General features: G+C 37.8%; 1 protein-coding gene across 2 annotated transcripts in view; it reads right to left on the bottom strand.

The window, feature by feature from the left end:
• Positions 1–13,575, bottom strand: part of LOC138016557 (orexin receptor type 2-like) — a 26,685-nt gene extending 13,110 nt beyond the window's left edge. Inside the window, exon 1 of one of the 2 annotated variants that reach the window (XM_068863729.1) lies at positions 13,485–13,575. The gene's annotated coding sequence lies outside the window, so the exon portion shown is untranslated. The remainder of the gene's footprint in view (positions 1–13,484) is intronic. The other variant, XM_068863728.1, reaches the window with a different exon arrangement.
• Between the last annotated feature and the right edge of the window lie 2,459 nt (positions 13,576–16,034).

Genomic DNA, 16,034 nt, shown 5'->3' on the forward strand with positions numbered 1-16,034 from the left:
AATCAGCTGAATATCGAGTTAAATAAGTTGTCAGTATGGTTTAGGGTTAATAAGCTTTCACTGAATCTTAAAAAGACCAAGTTCATAGTGTTCAAACCAAACCAAAAACGTAGAAGTTATATAATTTTCAAATTTTGATAAATAAACAACAAATTGATCAAGTTAAAGAAACAGTCTTCTTGGGTGTGATCATCGATGAAAACGTAACCTGGAAGTCTGAGATCTCTCATGTGGCTAACAAAGTGTCGAAATCAATTGGAATGATACAGAAATCAAGTTTTTATTTATCTTCATACTCTTTACGTGTATTGTACTTTTCACTTGTTTATCCTTACTTCTTTTACAGTAATATAGTTTGGGCGTCCACCTATAAAACTAACCTTGTTCGTCTGGTAAAATTGCAGAAAAGAGTGGTGAGAATCATAGATAAATCTCATTTTAATGCTCATTCTGACCCTATATTTAAGAAACTTGGAATCCTAAAATTCCATGATCTTAACCTGTTACAACTTGGTCAATTCATGTTCTCCTATCAAATTCGAACTCTTCCTCCCAAGTTAGCTAGCAAGTTCACTCTAAACAGTCAAATTCACACATATTATTCGAGAAACTCTCATGCATTTCGTCTGCCTTTCTGTCGGACTAACATTAAACAATTTTCTGTTTTCTATCAGGGACCTAAATTTTACAATTCTCTTGACATTGATATAATGAATTCTTCCTCAACAGCTTCCTTCAAGAAAGCACTTAAGTCATTCTTTTTTAACAACTATTCTGAAAATTAAGTATTTTGTTCTTCCTGTGTCAAATTGTTTTCACCCTGTAATTTTACTTTCACAACTGTTTACATATTTCAACACCTTAATTAAATGACTAAGTGTTTGTAATTGTATGCTTCATTACCAACTTGTAAGTTCAAATTCAAACTGTTTTTAATTTCCGTTCATTACTTTATATTTCAACACGTTAAATAACTAAATGTTTGTAACAATTGTATTCTCCGTTGCCAACTTGCATGTCAACAATAGATAGATGCTTTTACTTGGGGAGGCCTAATTTACATAAGCTTAGTAGTTTCTTTTAGGCCTCCTCGCCACCAATGTAATTCAATAATTTTTCTTTCCATCTTCTCTTTTTTGATTGTTCATATTTGTATTTTAATTTCTTCTTTCTGTGGCAAAAAATAAATAAATAAAAATAAAATAAATAAAGACATGGTGGTAGTATGTGATTCATTGCCTTATGGTATTGGGGCAGTTTTGGCCAACATGGTGGAAGATTCCTCAGAAAGGATACTTGGGTGTGCATGCCTCACATACACTCTTAAGAACAGATTTAAGTTATAGTTTCCATGAACGAAAAGTTTTTGATTCGTGAAATGAAGATATACACAGGCCACTAATCTCTTTTAGGGGCTCCCATCGCGCCTCATTAGTAACGGCAGATGCAGCAGTGGTTTTGACTTTGCTGGCGTATGGGTGCGAGCTGATTTATCTTGTCAGGAGTTGAAACGAAATGGCGATACATTTAGTCGCCTACCTATTAAGCATTTCTTAGAGACCATACTACTGACCAGAGGATATTGTTGACCTTCTAGAGACAATTAACAGAAAAAGCGAAGACAACTCGTGCCTTACTACTTTCCTGGGTCCTACGATTAGTTCTTCTCGGATGGCTCATTACAGTTGGAACCTAAATGATATGCTGAAAACGCTGCGAGAATCATCAAAAGACCGCAGCTTGTTCCCAACCCTGGTCTATAGTCGTCACATGTCCAGAAATACAAGTAATTTTCAAAAAGTGTCACAAAGTGTCCCCTTGCCAACATCACTCGTGTCCCGGATGGAATACAGAAAACTAACGTCACAAAGTGTCCCCCAAATGCTGGTCCTGGAGTAAAAGGATTTACCTTAACCTATAAATAACGCTGACATGTACCCATCGCAAGGAGTAGCAAGAGGCTCATTAAGGAAATCTTTCATCTCCCATACTATACTTTCCGAGTAGATTTATTAACAGAACGCCTCTCTCAAAACAAAACTATTTCAGTCTCAAGGGAAATATGATACTTTTTGCGAGAAAAACTTGTTCCTAATATATAGATTTAGCCAAGCCTAAAAGCGGAGCTCCCGGCTTCTTTATTCTTACTGGCTGAAGGATTAGTGAAAATAAAAGGCTTTTGGAATTGTCCGCGTTTTGGTTTTGCCTTATATTGCTTAATTATGTCAGTTTCTTCGCTGTCCAAGGTAAATCGAAAAACCGATATCGCATGAATCACGAAGGGATGAGTGCTGTATAATAATGCATTTGACAAGAGAGAAAGGAGGGCGTGGCTTGCGCTCTGTTTAGCGCGAATACAAGTTGACCAAGATCAAGGCGACAATGAAGCTATGTCAGAACATGGATCCCTCTATGAGAACAGTGCAACAGTTTGAAGAGAGGGCCGTAGAGAAGGGACTCACTTCGCTGATGAAGGAAGCGTATAACTTTGCCGAGGAACTGGGTATGAGCTGGAGTACCCTCAACCGTCGTGTCGGTATGTGAGCGATCCTGAGACGGAGATTAAAGGGCCAAAGGTGAAAGAACACCTCGAGAAGGCAGATATGGAGAAGCTGAAAGAGAAGATCAAAGAGGTGAAGTGGCATGGACGGTTCTTACAGGCTAGGTGGCAGGACTGTGAGTTAAATCAGAGTGGATGCTTTGCGTGGTTGCGTGATTGGACCTGTGCTCCTACCCATACCATCGCTGGGGTAATGGAATTGCATGAGCAGCTTACGCCCACTAAGGTGTACACAGTCCACAAAACAGGTGCAGCACTGGGTGACATCAAGTGTAGACTGTGTGGGAAAGCTAGTGAAACTCTTGTGCATGTGCTATGGTGCTCTTCTCTGGCCCAGTCTAAATATCTAGAAAGACACTGACAACGCAGCACTGAAAGTCCTCTCCTTCGAGATGACTGGGGATCTGAGGCTAATAGGCCATTTACGAGTTCATGTCTACCTCCTCTTCAAAGCGAGTCTAAGTGCGAAGGTTTTGTGATGGTAATTAGTTCTACTTTACATAAGAATGACTACTAATTTTCATAACAAAAACTTCGCACTTAGCCTCTCTTTGAAGAGGAGCCAGGCAAGAACTCGGAAATGGCCTATTGATTCAGTCCCTTCCTGGTACTCGTGTGCAGTACCCAAACCAGTCTATGAGTCATCTAAGACATTAGCGTTTTGGGGTGTTCCAGTTTATGCGGAACACACCATTTTCAAGGCTAACAGAGTGGACGCTCGATTTGTGGACCACAAGAATAAGAAGGTGTGGGCTGTGGAGATGTCCTGTCCGTGGATGGAGCATCGAGAAAAGAAGTCGGAGGAGAAGACTGTCAAGTACGGGCCACTGCGATTTGAGCTAAAGAAACAGTACCCTGGCTATGTCGTTGAACAATGTAACATCATCATTGACGTGCTGGGGGGGGGGGGGGTGGTCAAGGGATGTAGACCTGACAATGAGCAAGCTCTTTGGCAGTAGGGGGCTATGACGTTTTGAGAAGAATGCAAAAGGCTACCCTCTCGAGTTCTCTCAACATAGTGAGAACTTTCAAAGCTACCCCCAAATTGACTTTCCCCGTGGGAATAGTATAGGAGCTCAATATAGTATTAGTATTAGAGAGCTTTAGATTGCCTGTAAGATTTTTTATATTTTATCGCTAATTTATTTATTTATTTTTTAACTCAGTAGTTTTCTTTTCATAGTTCCCTCAGATCGCATAGGTTACACTGCGCGCCCTATGTGGTTCTTTTTTAGCATCCATACGTTTACCAACTGCAATAAAAACAATATTAACAGAGGATATCACTAAGCTAACACTAAGCTAATTAGGGTGGTCTTCTGTCTACATTACTAATATATATATTTAGCCAAGCCTAAAAGCGGAGCTCCCTGGTTATTTATTCTTACTGCCTGTAGGGTTAGTGAAAATAAAAGGTTTCGAATTGTCCGCGTTTTGATGTTTCCGGATGCTGCTTTAATAATTAAATCATTTTCGTTGCTTTCTTCTTTAGAAAAATTCATTGCCTAACTGGTGTATTCCACGGTAATTTTACGCTAAAAACCGATAACGCATGAATCACTAAGTGATGAGTACCATATTGGTTTTTCGAGTGAAAGTTACTTTGGAATTCATCAGTTTGGCAATGAATTTTTCTTGAACCCCATCCATGAGTTCTAAAAGAAAACAAGCACACCTTCAGCGAGCGAATGGAAAAGAAAAAAAGCCATTTCAGAGTTAGGGAATAGGAATCAAGCTAAAATAGGCCACTTGGGATAATACCATAATACCTTTTGCTTGTCCCACCAAATTTTACATAAGCATTGTTTTCGTTTTCTTGAGGGACCACTGTAAGTCCCAAGAGAAACTGGGAACTGCTTATGTAAAATTTGGGTGGGACAAACAAGGAGTATTATGGTATTTTCTGAAGTGGCCTATGAGAAGCCATAAAAAAAAAAAAGAGAAACTTTGTCAGTTCAAGGTCAAAGATGAGTTTTACAGATGTACTTTATTCCGCTTTATCTCTGAAAAGGAGATCATTCACATTTTGATGTATTTCATTGAAACAAGCCAGGTTGGCTTGGAACAAGAATCGTCAAGATACAGCAATTCAATCAAGAAAGGACGAACTTCAAACAAGATCTGCTCCGACACTTCAATAACGTTTAGGTGCTTTAAACAAACTTCTGAAACTTATGAACACAAGTTATTGATTAGCAATGGATCGATCGATGAAAGGATGAAAACTTTTTCGAGGATAGCAATGAAGTTTTAAGCAGGCGTCATCTTCATTTGGTTAGTGTTTTGTATAATATCTCTCCCTTGCCGTCATGTTCATCTTCTGGAGTGTGGTTTTTGTGAAATTTAATCGCTGGTTGTTTCCAGGCAGGTGCGCACTATTCAAGCGGACGAGGACGAAAATACTGCTCTATTTTCACGAAAGTAAAGGAAAAGAACTTCAAAAGCATGCATTCAATTTGAACTTAAGTTCTTAGGGTAATAAAAACATTATAAAAGATGCCCCATTAAATTTACGCAACGGTTCGTCCTCGGGTTTTCCAAACTTTCAGCCACTACTCGATCAGCTACCTTTTCCAGAGCTTTTCCATCCTCCCGCTCACTTCTCTTTAATGTTTCATGATGATTCGGAAATAAAGGTGCCATTCTTTTTCCGGCCTGGAATTTTTTCCCGGGCGTTTTTGTCGCCATGTTATTTTAACTAATGCTTAAAAAATATTTATGAAAGTCAAGTAGACTAGTGCAAGTCTGATAAAACAACGCGAATAGCAGTTGTGTAGCAGTCTACTTGACTTTCATAAATATTTTAGAATCAATTTTGACTGATCACAATTTTCTCTGATCCAACGCTGTGCAAAACTTATCGTCCACGGTTTTCGCTCTCCTTTCGTTTTTATTCTAGACATGGGTCCTCCAGGCATCATGCAACCATATCAGAGCTTCTCAGTAAAGATATGCCAAAAAAATGCAATACAGAGAAAAAAGCAGCTCTAAGCAAATTAAAAATAAACACTCAGCTTTAAGTTTATATCCCTCCGATGCTTGACTTGAATAACTGCGTAGCCACCAGTGTGGACCACAGATATCATGATATGTCAAACTGGATTGAAACCAGCAAAAAATGCAGAAAGAAAACATCTTCCAAACCGTTTTCCACCTGAACTCGAAAAGCGTTGACTGTGTAAGAACTATAGTTGATGTAGTGTAGCCGCGTCGAGCCACAGAAAGCGGGCGAAAAATGAACCCTGCATTATGTTGAGGTGAGTTAACCTGGGTTGAGCCTGCAATCCAATCGCAAACCAGTACCTGGTCAGCAGTCAAATTAAAAAAAAAAAAAACAGCTGACCTCGGTGAGCTCTAAGCTTGAGCCTGCGATGTGGTCAGGTGATACTGGCCAGCGGATACCTTGTTTTGACAGGTGTCAATTGATCAAAACAAGATGTATGCTGTAAACCAGCATGATACTGGTCATACATGGAGTGATGTACGTACGTACGGTCGATGACGTCATGGCTATAAAACCAAGATTTCTCGCATCGATGGGTTACCATGTTTTCTTAACAATGGCGCTCCCCGCTACAATTTATTACCAAAGCTTAAAGAATTTACAATTACAAGGATAACAATTTAAAAAGTGTATATATACTAGAATGTGTTAATTACAAACAGTTCCAGCCACATATTTTTTAAACTTTTCTAAGCTGTAGTCTCTAGCGTCCACAGATAAACTCTTTCAAGCATGCACTCCCCTGTACCGGAAAGATATTTGTGCTGTCTTAGAAGATAGCTCAGGTATGAAGAGGTTTCCATTTGCGGCTGATCTTTTGTTGATTTGGTGTATATCTTTAACATACTCAAACCTATTATGTAACTTATTATAGTTAGGGCTAGATTTATTAATTGTTTTATACATCAATATGGACGTAACGTAATCTAGTATGCTCTGATTTATAGTCATCCAGTTTAATTCGTAGAACAGCTCAGACGATGGGACATCCTGGGGACGCTTAATATTAAGAATGACTCTTGCCGCGTATTCATCTGTAATCTAAGGATCCGATCTAGGTTGTACTGTGATGTCGCGACCCAGATAACACATGCATAATCAACAATAGGTTGGATTAGGGACTTATAAAACGACTGCCTCGCACATTGAGGTAAATAGGTTTTGATAGCTTTTAGGAGATTAATTCGTTTCAGAACTTTACTGCAGACTACGCCAGTGTGTAAATTCCAAGTTAACTGTACGAGACCGAGAGGTTTGTGAGTGTCGACACTTTTTCTCTCTGTTCCATTCTTAGTGATGTGGATTCTTTGACCTTGCAAACGTGCCAATTTGGGTTTAGTGGAGTGGATTCCGTTTTTGCAGTATTTAAAGCCATTCCATGGTTTTCTATCCATAATGAAATGGATTTCAAACAATTTGCCAACTGCTGATTCACATATTTTAAAGTTCTGCCAGTATCTAATATTGTCGAATCATCCGCGAACATCTTTAATTTCTGGGGGGTGATAAATTTCAAAAGATAAGTCATTCATAAACGTGATAAAGAGAAGGGGGTCCAAAATGCTCCCTTGTGGGACGCCACGTGAGATATCAAGAAAATCAAAAGTTGTTCCATTTACGGCTACGGCTTGTTTTCTCATAGATAAATAAGGGTTAAACCAGCCAAGCGTTGTCTCACTTCAACCCACTTAACCGTAGATTTCTAATTTCTTGAGAAGAAAATTGGGATTAATAAGGTCGAAGGCCTTACTTTAGGTCCAACATTTGAAGACCATTTATATCGCCTCTGTCCATATTAAGAAGTAGCGTGTCAGTAGAAAGAGCAGTGACGCAGGAGTGATTCTTCAAGTACGCAGATTGATTCTCTATAAGGAGTCCAAATTTTTGGAGCCACGAGAAAAAGGTAACACGAAGTAGGGGGACCCAACGTCAATTTTCGGAAAATATCTGTTCGGAAGACGATTTGAGATCTAGAATTTTCGGAACATATGTTGTAAAATTTCTTGCTTGCCTGCCTGTCCTAGGATTTTCGAACATCTAAAAAATTGTATAATTGCCCATTTTTAGCGGATTTTTACCCTAAAAAGGTCACCTAGAATTTTTGGGAGCCCTTTTTCTGCCTGAAATTTTCGTAAAGGTAAGTTTCGTCCGTTTCATCCGAACAGATGAGAAATTTTTAGGGGATAAAAATATGCCTATATCTACAGTTTAAATACCAAAATACGTTTATTAAGTGGTTTTGAACTATATTCCTTTGGGTACCAGAACTTTTTCGAGGCCCGTGGCTTTAGTCGTAGACATCGAATTTATTTGCTCCTTTACAAAGCAGCTTGTTTAACGGTGGTGTATTAAAAAATTCGCCTGGTAGTTGTCATCTTGTTAACAAGATCCTCAACTTCTAAAGATCAGGCGTACCCTGGAGGCTTTCATCAATGTACTTCTGTGCGATATTCACAAAAGCCGAATTGAATGCTTTAGCCACCTTATTTAAATCAGACGTCAGCTTATTGTTCTCAACATGAAGAGTAATGTGCTGTTGTACATTCTTTCCTTTTATAAGCGTGTTCAAATGGTCCTTATAGATTCTTAGGTTTTTAACGTTGTCATTAATTGCATTTTTAAAGAAATTGCCTTCAGCAGATCTGATTTTATAGTATGTTAGAGTGCTACGATGACCAAAAAAACAATTCTTCTATTACTTTCGATTTCAAAACTATCTTACTAAACGCGGAAGTGACCCAAGTTGTAAACCTTGATTTCGAAAAGACATCTGTTTATTTTATTTGGAATTCCACTATTAAATGGTAGCTATTATAAAAATCTTGAGAGAGCTGGATCGAGGAGAAAATGACGTCAAAGACTCACTAGTTCAAGAATGCAATGCGTATGAATGCTCCAGAATTAAACTGGTGTTTTGCATATATAAGAAGTTGCATTTATACGCGACCGTTAAATCCAAAATTTAAACTTAAAGTAAACAGTATTTGGATAAAAATCAAAGCTCAAAATTTTGCCAGTCAGGTGTTAAGCAAACACGCTTTCAAAATCTGAAGAAAACAAGGAAGTGATTTTTTGATCATATTAGCACTTTAAACGAACAGAAATAATACGCAAACACTAAAATGTATGCAATTGTATTCAAACTGGCGCAATTTATCGTGAATAACTTTTCCCGTACGCTCATTGGCTCCCAATAACACATATTAAAATATCATTGGCTGAAAATTTGACAATCACACCATCAACTTGCGTAAAATAAAAATCCACTTTAAGAATCGAAATGCGATCAAAATCCCTCGTGGCGATCAAATTTGTTCATCGCTAATTGAAAATCGAGCCATTTTGAGGTAGGAACATTCCTCAGTAAACGTCTCAACTTCGTTGCCTGAGGTTAAGTCCGCAAAACTAGAATCAAACAGCTTAAATGTCCGGCAAATCCTCCATATTGATGCTTTCTGCTTCAAAAAAAAAAAATTAAAAAGAATTACAATTATGTGTCTGTACTCTTTTTATTGATGATAAAAGTTAGCCAATAAGACTTATCATGATGCAAACTTGAAGTCATATTTTGGGGTGACGTATCGTCGACGTCGCCGTCGTAGATTTTAAGGTCCCTGTTGTTTCCCGCAAGAGGTGAAATATGATAGAAGATTCATATTTCGGAAACTGCCGATATGTAATGATTTTCTTGGCAAATGAAGATGAAACAAAAGTAACTTGAGCCGAGATATTCTGTGACAGATGTGTCAAGTATTATTCTTCTCGCTGCTGTGTCACCTCATAACCTCTTTCTCGAAGAAGTGATTTTGGAAAACATTTAACTATAAAAAGCTGTAATAAAACATATCTAAACTTATTAAAAAAAAGGCCAAAATACTTTGTTAAAAGCTTTGTTAAGAAACGACGACGTTTCGACGTTAGCTAAACGTCATTATGAAGTCAAAGTAATTTAAAAATTGCAATCTATAAATAAATACTAAAAGAATGATACTTGATAAGAAGCCTGTATAGTGAAAGAAAGGAACAACGAAAATGCACGTATGGAGTCCGTCTTGATATTCAAATTAGGCTTGAGACTCTTTTAAGAGTCTTAAGAGACATTAAAATGAGGGGCATTTCTTAGACTAAGCAATCAAAAGATCTTTTACATATAAAGCCGTGAGCTTGCAAAAAATGTCGACCAATTGCCGAATTTTTGTGTTCAGCAAATGAATGCGTCGGTGCCGGAAGGTGTGGAACTGTATACCCAACATAATCGGCATCGCACAAATCACATTTAAAATAATAAACAACACATTGCCGATTCACAACTGATTGCTTGACTTTTTTGGGTTTAAGATCTTGCCCCAGTTTTTAGCTCACGAAAACCGGAGGACTGTACCAATGTTATGACTAAGATGACGTAGTTGTTTACGGACCGCATTAGCAGCCTCCTGATCTTTGAATGGAAGGCTAATTCAACAAATTTAAGGGGCTGTGTCCTGGCATTGCAGCTCATTTTGTGTAATTTTGCCAATTCAGACTCGCCCGTACCCGCTTTGCAACTTAACGTTAACCAATAAATAAGTGGCTCACTGTACCACTATTATTGGTGTTGCTTACCGCCCTGTTTTCCAAGGCATTATGCAAAATGAAGTTGTTAATTATAGAGGAACACCTTATCTGCGACAGCTCAACAAGTTGCAAGCCTACTGGGGTATTTTGTAATATGTAATAATGCATGATATGGAATCGAAACCCCAAGTGTTCCATACTTTCTTCACTTGTACTTTTGCGTTTTATGTTCATTTCACCTCTTCCTTTCACAATTCCTTTTTTGATCGTATGAACTGAATGTATTACCAATTTTGGCCATATCACATATATCTCATTGTCAAGAGGAAACGAACTCGTGGCAGCTTTCGGAACATCTTTGAAACCCTTCATATAAAGAGAAACCCACTCAACTTTAGAAATTAATTTTGAATGAAGTTAATAACTTTTGATTCAAGCTTCACGGCATAGCATTTTTAATGTCGCAAAATCAGTGTCACTGCACCATTTAACCGATTTTGGAAATTCATGAAGTTTCGGCATTTCGAATTTATTTGAAGTTCACTTAAAAGTTGCATCAATTGTTTGTTTTTCAGACTAAGCTATATATAATACTTAAAATTATGTCAAACCACATACATTGCAAGGAAGTCATTTAGACCGAATATCAGTAGGATCGAGTTATCCGTGGTCACGGAAAGTCAGTAATATTTGCTAAATTTAGGCGGATTAAACCTGGCCATTACATATTTACTGTCCGTGCTTCAGGGAATGATGGAATTGTCATTTGGGCGTTTGTTTACGACAAAATGCAGAGACTAAAGCAACATTTTCTTTTGGGTTGGTTACAAAAATCAACATTAAACATTTAACACAAATACTGTGGCAAACCAAAGCTCTTATTTCCTAACGGTCCTTGGGTTCCCTTAATTCAAGTCTATAACAATTTCTCCAAGATCTACTGACTTATCATTTCATTCTATTATAAAAAGCGTAGCAGTTGAACTTCTTCGTGATCGGAAAAGTGATTTATGCCAGGACAGTAAAATTCCAATTAAGATTGTTGGCTCTTGTTCTTTCTGGCTAAACGTTTTTTGGGGAAAAACCTAAACCACCGAAAATAACTCCGCTCCGTGACTCAGTCCCGGAGTAGGTATCTCGATAGGCACAGTTGAAACCCCCCTGGGGCCGTTGAGCCGGGGGCAATGATTCCATCTTTGAAATCCAAAGTAACATGTTCCTGATCACGAAACCTTTCTTGTCTTGAAAGCTAGTTAATAGACCATTTTTTGAAGTCATCGTTATTTGCTTTTCAAGGCTCTGGAAAAACGAATTCTGCACTTTAAATTGCATCCGCCGGCCGGTATTCAGTATTGAATTAGTTAACCACTCAACAAAGCTTTGATATTAGCATAACTGAAGAGTGCATGACTAAAAGCCTAAAACGCTTAAAGAGAACTAAAATGGATCTTCCTTGAACATTCAAGTCCCATGTTGCTCTCCTCTGCAGATAGTTGACATAAAATAGTCGAAGGTATTTGGCTCATGCCGGTAACAAAGATAATGAATTTCTTCAGAAAACTTCTGTTTTGTTTCCAATCTCGAAACACCAACAGGTGCTGGTCATCCAGTAATTTCTAAAAGGCGGAAGTCAAAAGATTGAATTTACTACTTAAACTAAGATTTGTTTCTATTACAAAAGGCCCAGGGTGGTATCGGTTGGCGTGAGTGGTGAGACCGCTCTCTAAGTTTCACGGAGGTATCCCGGGCTCAATTCGTGAATCTCAGAGCCTGGCCGCACTTTCTTCCGAGAGCTTTTTCGCTAGATTCTTTGGTTTTCCGCTTCCTTATTACAAACCAACATTTGATTTCATTTTTTGCAAAGCCCTAACGTTTGCGCTAAGAAAACAGTGATTATTATACATCAAATTTTATCAGTATTTATCAAATTTATTAAACACAGTTTCGGTCTGCTGCTATCTCAGTCGGAGAGATCCTTTATCGTGTATCAGATGGTTAGTGTTAAATGCAAAATATAATCGTGTGTCATTTAATTTGGTCGCTTGCTTGAATTTTCGTGCGTGCACTTTCATAACATTTTGACTTATTGTTAGTTAAAGATATACTTTCTTTATCACTCGAAATTATATCATTTTAAACTAACAACGTGAATTGCTCTCGCAAGAATTGGTGATCTGTACTGTTCATATTTGGATTACTTTCCTTCTTGAACATTTCCTTTGAACGCAACTGCCTGAGGGTCTTAATTTCACATCGATGCAATAGCGTCGCCTTCAGTGCGAACGGTTAACGTCCTAATATAATTTTTCAAGATTTTACAAGCTTCGTTCGGAAGTCGAAAGTGACAAATGAACAAGAATTAATTGATCTTAAATGGTGATGGCGTCGAAAATTCTGTGACAATTCTCAACGGTTCGACTGAATATGGTCTTGAAATGTGTATTGTACGAAAAATACACGAATAATGTGTGTATATATATTTTTTCTACTGAGAGAGAATTTTGAGACCACCCGCGGGCTGAGGAACAATTCTGGTTTGAGATTCAAACTGAACACAGAACCTATCAACCGTGATCGTATCGAGCGGACAGTGTGGAGTTTAAGTCATTAGCATTTACCAGTGAAAACGATAGCCTAAATTACGCGCATTGCCATTTATTCGCCTCAGAGTGAATAAATTTATTTAATACGGAATTTTGATTTTTCCACTCCCATCGATTTGGCGAAATGGTAAAAGCTCATCTATATACAAGTTATGGTTGATAAGAATGCCATCTTTAAGTTGCTTTTGTAATGTGGCAAGATGTAAAGCAGTGGAAAAACGTTTCTTTTATTGCTCTATTATCTTGTTAAATTTTAAAACTGATGTCGGGAGAAGTGCAAGTGATTAATTCACTTGGTATTAACATGCGGATAGTGTTCCTTCAACACTCTCTCAATTTCAAGAGATGTCAGTTTACCTCAGTCACCTTGTTCGCCTGTTCCGGCAAATTCAGTAACGAAATACAGAGATGATAAAACTTGCAATCTGATATCATTGAACGGGTCTTTGGAAAACTAGTTCGATGTTTGTTGATTGGTGTATGTTTGTGTTAAGTGCTGTTCAACTGATTTGTATGTACCGTCAAGTGCATGCATAAAAGGGAACATGTGGCTTTATTTAGTGATTTTTATTTATTTTCGCTGTGAGAAAAAGCTAACGCTCGAAACGTAAGCTCATTCAACTTTGTTACGGTAGTTATCAACTCGCTTCAGTGATAAAAGTATTAAAGTTTCCAAATCATTCATCAATAAAAGGACCGAATGGTTCGTCGACCATAACGGCGAACTCTAGAGAAAAGAGAGCAGTACATTAAAAATGCTTACCTGGTCCTGAAGCTGTATTTCTCAGATTTTTGCTCGCAGCTACATTGTTACCATCGCGGGAGAATGTTTCTTGATTTTACCAGCTTAAGACTTGCCACTGTTCAAAAATCGAACATATGATTACCTTTGCATTCAAATGACAATTGAATCTCATGAAATTTTAATGAGATAAAAGAGTCCAATTTGCGATCCATTTATTTAAGTTTTGAAGCGGCCTATGTATTATTTCATTTTTAGTTTAATATAACACTGGTCCTAAATAAGATTCAAACCAAAAAAAAATCTGGCAGGATCGATGATGACAACCACAACAGCTGACTTTTCTACGAGTAGGCTCATTTCGGGTGGCCTTATCAACCGCTTCGTACCTGACTAATTAATCAGTTGAACAAACTGGACCTCTCGCATTCTACCGATAATTGTTGCGCAGAGCTTCAGAAGGATAAGAGAGTAAAGCAATGCCAGAATCAAATCGTCCGAAGCTAATCTCGAGGACTGTCGCTTGACTGAAGAGCGCTGGTCATCATAATCATCAGGCCTCATCGCGAGAATATAAACTCGGCGGACTTTTGGCGGTCTACACCTACGCAAAAACAAACAAACAAATGTAAGTGGTCAAAGGGGGTTTATTTCTTAAGAAACTGTAGTATTGCAGTCGTGGGGAAGTGAAACATAGAATGGTTCATCAACTGGGTTGCTGCGGTAAATTGACCCGCGGCTCCGTCCCGAGGGCTAACACGCGAAACGCCATCTTTTGAATTGTTATACCGTGGTCAATTTTCCACATCAACCCAGTAAAAACCCATTCAAAGAAATGTTCAGTCTCGGAAAAATGATGTTACTGCTGAAACTTCCTGAATACCTTTTATGTATAAGACGGAGATGTTCAAGATTCTTCCGATTTTTCGCTGCATCTTCCATCACAAATATATAAGTGGAATTTCTCCGCTTCATTTTTATTTATTTTATTACTGGGTTTCCAGTATGGCAAACCAGTCGGAACATGGGTGGCGTTTATCTGTTTTCTTTTTTTCCGTGTCGGGGAAAGTCTTCCCTGATGTCACTCCCCTGCTAAGTGGTGTCTGTGCATAGAGTCTTCTGCGCGTGGTAGGTATTCAGGGGGTAATAAAAAGGTGTAGATTTCTCTGGTGGACACAGTGAAATACTGGTCAATGTTTAATTAACCTGCAATGGCGCCGAAGTCATTGAAACGCAAATGGCGTTTTGGCGGATCTTTAAACAAAATATAGCCTTATGAAGCTCAAGAATGGAACGTCTATTGGATAAACAAGACAGACGGTGAAAAACAAATATCTGGAATCTTAAAAGCGATGAGTAATGTACTTCGACAACAATCAACGAGCCGTAATCAAAGTGAGCTGCATTTCTATAAATACTTTACCAAGTGTGGTGTTATGAACAACACTGAAACCAAATGGAACATTCATTGGGAACTTATGGGTTTAACAAAGACAGAGAAAGAATCGAACACATTAAGTGGATTGTCTGGCCATTTACATTTATTTGCATTCAACTCTGCAAAGTCTTCCGGTAACAACTGGAAATTTCACTAATTCGTTTTATATTTATTTTGTACTCAACTCTGCATAGTCGTCAGGTAAAAAGCTAATTGGAAATGTGAGATCCAAGAATTGTTTGAAAGAAAGCTTGTTGTCTATTTTGTGCCTTATTATTCAAGGAAGGGTTTGATCCTGAAATTTTATTTTGTTACGTATGGTAATTTGACTCGATTGGGTTCTTTTTCTCACGCAAGTAATGAAATAGGAGGATTTTTCTGCCTTTAATAGCAAATATGCTGTTTGTTTCAATATTTTTTTCGCTGTTGTGTCAATTTTGAGCTTAACAAATTTGCATATGTGGGTTGAAAGATGACAGGACGTTTTTCTTTCTGACAAATGATTAATAGGCCAGTAGCTAAGTTTTTAATCTCAGAAAAGATCAGTTTTCTTATTATAGTTTAAAATGAAGTTTATTTGGGGAGCCAACAATGTTCCTGGTTATTAATCCAAATTACTGCTACGACTTACATTACTCATGCTTTTGGGAATTTTGAGTGTCATGAATTTACATCATTTTGCGCGACAGCTCCCTTAACACGAAGATTTTACAACAATATATATCTTTAATCTGTTTTTAGTCAAGAAACTTCAGTCTTTGGGTTTTTTATTTTGTTGTAAGATTTAACTAAATATTTACATTTCATCTGTCGGGTCAGTAAGCCTTCTTTGTCGGGTTCCTGGGAAACCTATCTATTTTGACTTCAGGGTGAACTATTTACACAATCATGAGATTGAGCGGCCCATCAAAGCAGAGTTTGTAATTGAAAATCTAAACATCTGTCAAATACAAAACAGAATCGCGAATTATCGCAAATCACAACGCTGACAAGAACAAAAGCAAAGGAACTGGTAAATAAATATGAATTTTTTTTACTATTTGAATGTTTTTTGGGTTGGGGTAACCAATCAACCGGTCTGGTGTCTTTTTTTCATGGTAGTCACAAATGTGCATACCCCACGGATATTGAAT

The sequence above is a fragment of the Montipora capricornis genome, chromosome 9 (assembly GCF_036669925.1).
Source record: "Montipora capricornis isolate CH-2021 chromosome 9, ASM3666992v2, whole genome shotgun sequence".
In the NCBI taxonomy this organism is placed as follows: domain Eukaryota; kingdom Metazoa; phylum Cnidaria; class Anthozoa; order Scleractinia; family Acroporidae; genus Montipora; species Montipora capricornis.